The sequence below is a fragment of the Schistocerca gregaria genome, chromosome X (assembly GCF_023897955.1).
Source record: "Schistocerca gregaria isolate iqSchGreg1 chromosome X, iqSchGreg1.2, whole genome shotgun sequence".
NCBI classification, from domain to species: domain Eukaryota; kingdom Metazoa; phylum Arthropoda; class Insecta; order Orthoptera; family Acrididae; genus Schistocerca; species Schistocerca gregaria.
In genome coordinates, this window is record NC_064931.1 from 464,945,533 (window position 1) to 464,957,797 (window position 12,265).

A 12,265-nucleotide genomic window follows, 5' to 3' on the forward strand; every position below is an offset into this window, starting at 1 on the left:
GCAAATAGCTGCTTTGTAGACTCTCTGAGCGCTTCCGGCCGCCGTGTGTGGAACCCGGACGAGGTGAGTCGGTTAGGCATTATGTGCTGAATATCTCAGGTGAGTAAAGCCGCTCTACACGATGGCTCCTATAGTCATCTTCTTTAGGACAGATAGTCAGATTGCATAAAATTGCTTTTTTTGTATCAGTAATGACTGGCCAGCATTCCATTTAAGCGTACTGTTAAGTAAAGTGAGTGATCAAGGAGTTATTTTCACAGAAGGTACACGTGCCATTCTCAAGTTGAGGATGCCGGCCAAGGCTTTGCGGAAAGCAAGTATCATACATGACACTCCTGAAAGTTATTTTCTTCGCCAAAGTAGTTTTCTTTTATAAGCCAAAGCTGGTGTCCAAAACGTCAGTAATGAATTTAAATCTACCCTGTGAAGTTGTACGCAATACACTCAGATGCTTCGTAACGCAGGTTAGGAACGCAAGATCAAATATCCGCTGGAAGTGATCAAACACTTTTACTAATGTTCCATTCACGTCCATCAATAATGCTGCATACTTATACATGTTGTAAACACGTTCTAGATCAACGCGTTCTTTTCACTACTTCAAGAGCTTTGGATAGGCAACTTTCAATGTACCATAATTGTGAATAACATGAGTCTCTTCCTCTTAACATGTTGCAAGGAGAAGGTAAATCCGAGACCAAAATCACATACACTTCTAAATAATAGTAACATTTTCAAGTAACGACATATATCAACATGGGCGTTCTTCCTTCTCTATTTCCACTTTAAGCTCGAAAAGTTTGAGCTTCCTTTACTCCATATCAAAGGTTATCAGAAATTTCTCAAGAAGGAGTTGAAGATTTTCCTTCACATTTTATTTCTCTCACGTCGGTTGAACAGCATTATAAAACGGGCACTAAGAGCCGATTGGCGTTTCAATAAAAAAAAAAAACTTTCTTCTACTATGCTGGGTTAAAGCATAGGGATTCGTCCGATTTTCGTTTTGAGGGTCTCAATACATCCTGAGCTATTATCCTTTTCTTAATTTGGTCCTAGCGCGAACACCAGCACTACCGACACGAAGTAAACAGGCTGGTCTTGGCGTGGGTGCATCAATAACAAGCGAGTGAGGATAACAGAGAGATGGGGAGAGAATTGCTGTCTGACAGCGCCACTGGACAGGCAGTGTAAGCACCCACATGAGACCACTCCCACAAAAGCGCATTTGCCTATCCTTAAACCAACAGCTTGAAGTGTCCCAGCCGCTTGGCGATATTATGTGTCACACGAGTTGAAAATATGCCATTAGAAGCCAGTTCTGACGTCTGCGCTTGTGGGCGTTATGTGGTATCTTCTATGCGTTATTTCGTCTTGGTAGATAGCTTGTGTTATACTAAACACTCAAACGTTCATAATCGGAGAAACTGCGAGCTGATTACATCCATTTGATAGTTTTTTTCAGTCTCTAACGTGAAGAGATACCAAATGTTATTAAGTACTTTCTATTTTGTCTGTTTCGTTGTATGTAACATCAGCTGTATCTTTATAGCACTGACAAATAACGACCAGTTTTTTTGTAATCATGTTGACCAGTTTTTGTATCTTTATGAAGTTAAAAGTGAATGATTTTCGGTCGGAGGGCTAGTATTAGAACTGATATTTACTTACAATATCCGAAATATTACTATTATCTATGCACTAAAAACACGAGAATTGTGAGGCTAAATTCTGCTTAGACTACAGAAAAATTTGTACACCTGGAAATCTGACTTCAATTTCGATCCGATGCCTGAAAATTCCACCTGCTTGATAGTAGACGTACTGATAATGGTTTCAACGTAGTCTGTGAACAGATAGCGTAGTGGGATAGCTATCAGGGTACCATCTGTGTCCATCTTTTAACAGTTAATGCTCACTGTGAGGAAACTCACTGTGGTATAAACGTGTGAAGCAAGCAGGCAGGGCGGCCGGTGTTGTCTTGCGGTTCTGGGCGCTTCAGTCTGGAACCGCGTGACCGCTACGGTCGCAGGTTCGAATCCTGCCTCGGCATGGGTGTGTGTGATGTCCTTAGGTTAGTTATGTTTAACTAGTTCTAAGTTCTAGAGGACTGTTGACCACAGATGTTAAGTCCCATTGTGCTCAGAGCCATTTGAACCAGCCAAGCAGGCAACCATGCCAAAGACAAGCACTTGAGCTTCGTACTGCGAAATGAGCGAGACTGAAAGGGGTCAAACTATTGCCTTCCGAGACGAGGGATGGTCCTTTCGGAGCATTGTCACACAAGTAGGACGTGCTGTGTTAGCTGTGCAGCGATGCTGGTATCAGTTCACACGTGAAATTCTCATAACTGTTACCGAGGTTCTCGACGTCCACGCAGCACAGACGCTCCCCAGGTCCATTGTTTTGTAAGGGCAGCAGTGCCACACCATAAAGCTACCACAGCACAAATAAGGAACCTGGTAAGCCCATTTCTGTCAACACAAACTGCTTCAAACTGGTTACTGGCAGTGGGATTACGGGCACAGAGTCCTATAGCTCGTCATCCACTCACGCCACAGCATCGACGTGCACGGCAGTTCTTGTCCCATCAGAGGATCACTTGGCAGATGGGATGGCGCATGGTCTGCGGCGATGAAAGTAGATTCTGCCTGCACGCAAACGACGGTCGTTTGTGCGTACGACATAGACCTGCTCAGAGCTGTCTCGTAGAGGGTATCCGTCCATGACACACTGCCCCCCCCCCCCCTCTCGCCCACCAACCACCACCCATGCCTCATCATCTCTGGTATGATAAACGGCAAAGTTTGTTCACCTTTGGTGTTTCTGGGGGAGACGCTAGCCAGCGCTCCTTATGTGCAGAAAGTTATTAGACCAGTTCTATTACCGTTCTTGCGACAGGAATATGATGTGTGGTTCCAACAGTATAATGTTAACCAACACGCTGGCCGTGGAAGTCAATGTACTCTGCTAGACGGGCAGCAATTTCCGTGGCCAGCACGGTCACAGGCTTTGACTCCTGTCGAGCATGTTTGGGATACGCTGGGACGAGAAGTAATTCGTGCGATTCACCAAGTAACAACTTTTACAGAACTACGTGAACAGGTCGAGCAGGCGTGGCATGACGTATCCCAGGAGAGGATTCGCCATCTGTACGATAGAGTGGATGCCAGAGTCAGTGCCTGCATTGACGCCAATGGAGGCTGCACCAGGTGCTAAAATGTGTGTCTCAGTATGTGTCGACAACTGGTTCCTCAGAACCGCTTGTATGTTGATCAGCAATTCTAATACTTCCGTGCACATCATATGCACTGTAGCAACAATAAATCTTGAGTGAATTTTGACATATAAAATAGTCTACTATTTTTTTCCGGCAGTTTGATTCGCTTTAAATTATGTCTACATCCCACATTATTCATAACGCATCCAACCCTAAAAGCTAGTAAGATCATCTTACTCCAACACGACATTTTCCAGGTAAGTAAGACATGTATCAAGTTTCTCTAGGTGTTACAGAGTCATCCTCATGTGTCTTAATGTTCTCACAGATTACTCCAGAAACAGGAATGCTAATGGTGTTTTTTCCTCATGAGCATTGTCTTAGTACAAAGACGTATAGGTACCAAATTTTTTTTTAATGCTCCAGATCGCCAAGGATATTCTGGGTGTTACACACCCAGATACAAAATTGTAATTTGTTAGATGTTTTAGACAAAAGCTATTAAGTTACTAAGTATTAGCACATGTTGCTCAATATAAGATTTCATTCTTTAAATTTCGAAAAGTTTTCGGCACAACTGACATTGACAGACATGATTGACTATTACTATGACTTAGTTAAGGCTTAAGTTGCGTCGTAGTATACTAGGTAAATTTTCAACCAACAGTGTGCTTGCCTTTATGTTTGTACAAAATGCCATGGCTGGTTCAATATTTCATCGTACTACGAAATAAGTATCTTCGAACCTTTTTAAAGTTGGCGCTAAATGGCATGTCCTTCAGTAATTTTACTCTTGAAGGAGCTAGAAACCCTCACAGAATCCGCTTTAGTATTTAGGAAGCTTAAGACTTTCTCTACTGTGACAATCAAGTTATGTGCCTTAACTTGTGGTAGGAAATGCAAACATTTCTTCAGCTTTATTCAGGTTTGAGAACGCGTCTGTTGCCATGACGACGAGCTATTCTTTATTAGGCCAGAAATGTCCTAAAAATAAAAATCCAGCAAGGTCGATTACGCTTTCTCTAATTACTGTAAGTTTCACTGATATTTTGGTATGAATCAACAAGGAGTAAACATGTGCAGTTTAGCACTCTACCACGAATTTGGTGAATCGTTTCAGCTTTGTTTCCGACTATTATGCAAACCCCACGCTACAATTATTTGTTTCACCGAAATATGAAATCATGTCAGGAGAAAGCGAAATGGGAACGTCGACAACGCCACTCCTAAAGCTGTGGGTAGCAAAAAATTGAAAAAATATAAAAGACATCCCAAAGCAAGGTTCCACTAGCGATATTTTTTACTTACGTATTCAGCGTGTAGCTGTTGGCTAATGATTTGTAGGTACGTTAGTCAAAAATGGCTCTGAGCACTATGGGACTTAGCATGTGTGGTCATCAGTCCCCTAGAACTTAGAACTACTTAAACCTAACTAACCTAAGGACATCACACACATCCATGCCCGAGGCAGGATTCGAACCTGCGACCGTAGCCTACGTTAGTCCCAATAGAATCACTTTATAGAGGTAACAAGATGGAGTGGTGTAATACTATTGACGGTGATTATCGCACCTGCTGCTTTAACTGTTATTTCCTCCCGCTGTCTCTATGTAAGTAATAATTTCCTTGCAAGGTCATCTTGTCTCCTTTTCGGAGGCTGCATCAGAGACCGAAACGTACAGTAGGTCTTTCAAACATAAAATGATGCAGAATAAAGGACAGAGGATAAAGGCCACAAAGAATTTATAGAGAAGCAGAAAGTTACTTACTTTCTTCTATACTGAACGGTACAGACAAACAAAATGTAAGGAATTTTGTATATTAAGTTTTCCAAATGATTACTTATACATCCAATAGACCCGTGATTGTGTTCATGGTATTTATCATTTCCCCTTCTGTATATGAAGGTCCTGTTTGTGACCGGATTTTATACCAACTGAATATTCGGTCCTCTTTCTTTGCAAGGAGTCTACGAAAATGTAACTAAGTCAACTACTCGTGTGTTGGAAATAAGTAGGAAATGTCAATGGTTTACAAGCATATTATATACTATTTATGCTATCGTCCCGATTTAATGTTCTGAAGCGGTGAAACTTCGTTCCTAGCTGTATGAAAGGGAGTTGACAGGGATAGCACTACTCAACTTGAATATACGTCTACCGCACATTCGATTACACATGTCTTTTTCCATAAAGGCCCAAAAATACACTATGTGGTTAAAAGTATCCGGACACGTGACTAGAAATGTCTACAAGTTCGTGGCGCCCTCCATCCTTAATGCTGGAAGCCAGTATGGTGTTGGCCCACCCTAAGCCTTTATGACAGCTTCCAGTCTCGCAGGCATACGTTCAGTCTGCTGCTGGAAGTTTTCTTGGGGAATGGCAGCCCATTCGTCATGGAGTGCTGCACTGAGAAGAGGTATCGACGTCGGTCGGTGAAGCATGGCACGACGTCAGCGTCCAAAACTTCCCAAATATAGGATTCAATTCAGAACTCGGTTCAGGGCAGTCCATTAAAGGAATGTTATTGTCGTGTAACCACTCCGCTACAGTCCATGCATCATGAACAGGTGCTCGATCGTTTTGACAGATTAAATCGCCATCCCCGAATTACTCTTCAACAGTGGAAGCAAGAAGGTGCATAAACAGCAAAATAGGCCTGTGGTGTGATAGTACCAAGCAAAACAACAATGGGTGCATGCCCCCTCCATGAACAACACGATCATCATAACACCAACGCCTTCGAATTTTACTGTTGGCACTACACACAATGGCAGATGGCGTTTCCCGGGCATTCGCCATGCCCACACCCTGCCATCGGATCGCAACATTGTGTACCTTGATTTGTCACCTCAGACAACGGTTTTCCGCTGTTTAATCGTCCGACGTTTACGCTTCTTACACCAAACGAGGGGTCGTATGTCAGTTACAGACGTGATGTGTGGCTTTTGGGCAGGCGCTCGACCAAGAAATCCAAGTGTTCCCACTTCCTCCCTAAATCTCATAGTACTTTCTGTGGATGCTGATGCACTTTGGAATTCCTATGTGATGTTCTGGATAGATGTCTGCTTACTACGCAGCCGGTCGGTGTCGCCTAGCGGTTCTAGGCCCTTCAGTCTGGAACAAAGTAAGAGTATGAACAAAGTAAGAGCATATGGGCTATCAGACCAATTGTGTGATTGGATTGAAGAGTTCCTAGATAACAGAACGCTGCATGTCATTCTCAATGGAGAGAAGTCTTCCGAAGTAAGAGTGATTTCAGGTGTGCCGCAGGGGAGTGTAGTAGGACCGTTGCTATTCACAATATATATAAATGACCTTGTTGATAACATCGGAAGTTCAATGAGGCTTTTTGCCGATGTTGCTGTAGTATATCGAGAGTTTGTAACAATGGAAAATTGTACTGAAATGCAGAAGGATCTGCAACGAATTCGCGCATGGTGCAGGGAATAGCAATTGAATCACAATGTAGACAAGTGTAATGTGCTGCGAATGCATAGAAAGAAAGATCCTTTATCATTTAGCTGCAATAAAGCAGGTCAGCAATGGGAAGCAGTTAATTCCATAAATTATCAGGGAGTAGGCATTAGGAGTGACTTAAACTGGAATGATCATATACAGTTGATCGTCGCTAAAGCAGATGCCAGACTGAGATTCATTGGAAGAATCCTAAGGAAATGCAATCCGAAAACAAAGGAAGTAGGTTACAGTACACTTGTTCGCCCACTGATTGAATACTGCTCAGCAGTGTGGGATCCGTACCAGGTAGGGTTGATAGAGGAGATAGAGAAGATCCAATGGAGAGCAGCGCGCTTCGTTACAGGATCATTTAGTAATCGCGAAAGCGTTACGGGGATGATAGATAAACTCCAATGGAAGACTTAGAAGGAGAGACGCTCAGTAGCGCAGTAAGGGCTTTTGTTGAAGTTTCGAGGACATACCTTCACCGAGGAGTCAAGCAGTATATTGCACCCTACTACGTATATCTCGCGAAGAGACCATGAGGATAAAATCTGAGAGATTAGAGCCCACACAGAGGCATACCAACAATCTCTTTTTCCACGAACAATACGAGATTGGTATAGAAAGGAGAACCGATAGAAGTACTCAAAGTACTCTGCGCCACACACCGACAGGTGGCTTGCGAAGTATGGATGTAGATGCAGATGTAGAACCGTGAGATTGCTACGCTCGCAGGTTCGAATCCTGCCTCGGGCATGGATGTGCGTGATGTCCTAAGGTTAGTTAGGTTTAAGTCGGTGTATGTAAGGGAGCTGTGTGCACGGGGATGGAAACAAAGGATTTTCCCTAACACATAGACTGTAGGTGTTTGCTCTGATTAAACATTAATAATTACTGCAATGTGATGGGCACTATCAGCTACTGTAACGAAACGAAGGTTACCAAATACGTACATCTATTGTCTGGAATCCAATGATTGAACAGAACAACAGGGTTGAAATACTCATCACGGGACAATGAGTGTGTATAGACAATTAAGAGTGTGATAATTATGAATAGTCGGAGGAAAGAGACTGGAAAAGTTCTCGTAAATTATATCGAACAGTCTAAACATTCATGGTGGTGTCTGATTGTTCTATATCGTGTCTCCCTACCACTTTCGCGCAGCGACGCTCTGAGCGTGTTTTTTAGGGAATTAACTAGTTTGAACCTGGGACCTGTTGCTGGTAAGGAGACGCCAGACCACACATGACATGTAGAATTCAGAAGAGTTCAGTGAGACTAGCGATCATATAACCAAATACTAAATGATCTCAGCGTCAGCTCCACTGCACTCCCTGTAAAAGAATCTTAATACTAACTAAATTTAGTGGAAGGGGTTCAAGGCTTTCCTATTTTTAGTTAGCTGCTAAAATAACGTCGAAAAAGGAGTTAAGTTTACCATTGGAAATTTTATTATACTCACAAAACATCGTTTATAAATTGCACTATTGATAAAAGGAAATGTTTTAATACAGGATGGTAAAAACCAACTGCGTTCAACAAAAATGTGAACGAATATTCCATAAATAGGTTTCCAAGTTCTACAATCGATCGAAGAATGACCTATGCCATATCACATCTATAATCTAGGTTTAAATTAAGTTTCACAAAAGAGAAAACTATCAAAATGGTCTAAAAAGTCTCACGCTAAAACCTGCAGCTAGTGTGGTCCTTTTAGCGTTATCGTAAGATCTGTACTGCTCTTCTGGAGGGCTCTATCTTTTAACATGGGCTGGGGAGTGATCCTAATGTAACAGACACGCGAAAAAGTCTCACGCTAAAACTTGCGGGTGGTAGTGGCCCTTTTTGTGTTATCGTAAGATCTATACTGCTTTTCTGGAGGGCTCTATCTTTTAACATGGGCTGGGGGTTGTCCTTGACATACCTGAGACGCGAAAAAGCCTCACGCTAAAACGTGCGGGTTGTATAGTTGTACAGGTAGGCTCGCGGCGTGGGTGCCCAGCCCCTCTCTTTTCTAGCTTAACACGGTTCTGCTATCGGCTTCTGTCCTCGTTTCTCCCCTCGGAACTGCGTCTGCCTCACGGTGGGAAGGTACGACATGCATTTAGGCATTCTTGTGTTAGTCTGTGGTATTCCATTTGCTCACTCGTTACTCGTATAACTTTGGTTAAATTAATGTCACGATTTATTCGGAGCTATGTGACATACTACTGGATTTGCTTATCATGTCAGGGTTTTCATGTAAGGTGTTGGATTTGCCTGACACCTTACATATCACCACCCTTCGAACTTAATTTTTGCACTGTATTTAGGCAATGATTGAATCGTTGTCTAAGTCAGTCAAAAATTTTCTAATTTATCTAAATTTTGTTGCACACTGTTCAGCCACATTATTCTGTTCTATGCTAGTTTGTATTACTAATTTATATTTTTATATTCTTCCACATTATAATTAAAAATGACAAGAGAAGAATATTTTTGTGCTATTATTCATTTTTAATTATTTTCTTTATTTATTTAAGTGTGTAGTTTTTTTAAGAAGTTTGTTTTTGAAAGTGAGGAGTGTTTCACATCGATTTTCTCAGAAATATATATTTTTTTAAATGTAGTAATTGAGTTAAATCTATTCCTAACACATTTTCTAAATATCATGTACAAGTAAAATGTTTTTGTTTCTAGACACGCATTTCAACATTGTTACACTAACAAATAAGAATTATTTCTAAGAATTACTTTGACAAAGAAATATACATACACAATTATTGAGATATTATCCTAACAAATTTTACAAATGCTAAAAAAAATTGCTTTGACAAAGAAATATACATACACACGTATTGAGGTATTATCCTAATAAATGGTACAAATGTTAAAGAAAGGGAAAACATCCAACAAGATAATTTTTTTATTCTTTGTTTTTATAAGGAAAAAATAAGTAAAATATAGTTATTCTTTCATTTTTATGAGGAGAAAATAAGTGGCATATTGTTTCTTTATATACTGTCCATTTCAGAACTAATGACTGTTTTTATCGACAGTCTATTTTTTACTTAAGTCCACAGTCAATGACTGTTGTTTTGTAGTTTATTAGCTGTCTGGTGTGCTTAACGTATTTAGTTTTTCACACGTTTCTTGTGCACAATTCCTACATCACATAGTTTGATTTCACACGTTCACACAATCCTATAAATGTTCAAGCATGAGGTTGGCGAATGTTTTTGCACGAAGGTGATGGACTTGAGCGAGATGGATGTGGGCAAGTATTTCATGTACAGCTTCGTTCGTCGTTCCTTGATGGCTTTGCAAGTTTGTGTTGCTGTTGCGGAGGTCCCACAATGGAATGGAGCTGTGAGTGCAGAATCTCGTGGTTTACTGGCTTTGTATCGTGAAAGTCATCGTTATGTGTCGCTGAATGCGGTCGTTTTTCGTTATAATACTTCGCAGACGACTAGTTTACAATAGGATAGGGATTTGGGAAGGGATGTCGTCTATTCTTCACCCATCTTCTTTCTTGGTCTCAATCTTGCGAATCTTCAACTTCTGTTCTTCCCGCTTTTTCTCTGCTTCTTACTTGCTTCTTGGTTCTTCTCTGGGCAGGATATGGAAATATTTATTGATAACTAGTCGCTTTGAATTTCTCGTCCTAGTAACAGTTTGATAAATTGTTTGGGCGCGTAATTTTTACTTTGTGGGAGTTCTTCATCAGTTTCGTGCATCAGCGTGCTGTTTAATAGCAGTAGTGTGACTTTTACGCATTTTTTTTGCCAGCGGTGGCTTGCCCAAGCGGTCTTCTCGTCCGGCCGTTTTCTGCTCGCTCCGCTGAGTCGGGGGCGCCCTGGGGTTCACGAGCGGTGAAAATCCGGTGTCCTGGCGTCCCGTGGCGCCTCTGCAGGGCTGTCACTGTGCGGCTTCCTGTTCCATCCCAGCAAGGTTCTACCTAGCGGGCACATTTATTGCCCACATTCGCTACAAGGGCCGTCTGTTAGTTTCGCCTTTCCCTTCTCTCGACGCTCCTGCTATGTAGGAATCGAGTCTTGCTAATTACGTCCTTTTCTTTCTTGATACATCTCGCGTTGCAACTTGTGGGTCGTTGCATCTCTTCCTTGCTGGAGTTTTTACAATGGTTCTTACAAAAAGTTTTACTTATAATCATCTAACGTATATCTACTATCTACTTGTTTTGCGCCTACTTAAAAAGCTTTACAAATTTCGGCGCCCTTTCCATGTTACAATTCTAAGATATTTGGAGTCTTAACGTCTACTCAAAAATCCTCAAATTCGTTTTTTATTTTTGTGTAGTGTCGTGGTGTATGGAATTTTAGTATTTCATGCTGTTAGACTATTTACGCTTGATCCCTTCACCTTAATCTATCGTACTATTGGTGTTATTATTGAAACTACTTTCTTTTTCCCACCTTCCTCTCTCTTCATTCTTCTTTCACCTGACGATCTTATCTGCAACATAATCTTGAAATATTGTTCTGATTATTTACCAGTAATAAAATTAATTTTCAAACTTGTACTGAAAGTGTTTAATACTGCCAGCCTTAGGTAAATATACCTCTGCTTTATCTCGTAAAATATCCTCTAATTCTCTTTTACTGTGTTCCGAAATACCTTGTACTTCTTGCAATTTTTCGTCGATTTCTTTATGGACTTCTAACATGAGTTGAGGCGATTCCTTCTTTTGTGCATACCATTCTATTTCTTCATCCTCTTTATCTCGCGTCATTCTTAATTGTTTGTTTATAACTGGTATTTCTTCTAATTTTAGCTTTTGCTCAAAGAGAAGTGTGACATTCCCGAATGTTACACTACCTTTCCCCATATCTATTATCGCTCGTCTCTCATTTAAAAACTCTGCACCTATAATCAAATCTACATTTAGTTTAGGTATAATTACGAAGTTGGCTTCGATCTTTTGACCTTGGCACGAAAGAGTTAACCTTGTTTGTCTTGTAACTTCCGCAGCATTGTTTCTAATAGGACCTCTTACTTTAATCTTACGTGTTTTCAGAACTGGCAATTCCTCTTTGGCATTACACTGCATGAATAAATGTTCGGAGATCGCAGTCAGTTCACTTCCGCTATCAATTACAATATTGACTGGGTTGGTTGAATTTGAAAGGGTTGGTTCTGTTCTTCTTCTTCTTGCATCAACGAATCCTCCACTGAATCATACATGAGTCTTTTTAGGAATTTCCCTTGTGAATTCGAACTTTCTGTAGGATAAGCTTCGACTGCTACTTCTGTCTCTTTTATTTCCTCTTCTCTATTTCTTCCTTCATTTACGCTTTCTTCTACATACTCTACTTTTTCCTCATCCTCATCTATCTTCTCCTTTTTCGTCGCTCCTTCCACATAATCGCATCTAAATGCTCTAATTATCGCTTCATAACTTCCTGCATTATATACGTTGGGTTGTGTGCCCACTCGTAACTTATTTTCAACTTCTCTTGACTGCGCATTATCCTCATTGAATTCGCTTTCCCTGGTTTCCATCTCAAATAGCTCTGCAATACTCGTTACTTCGTCCTTTCCTCCTACATTCGTTGTGCATGCCTCTGGTAATTCATCTTCCTCG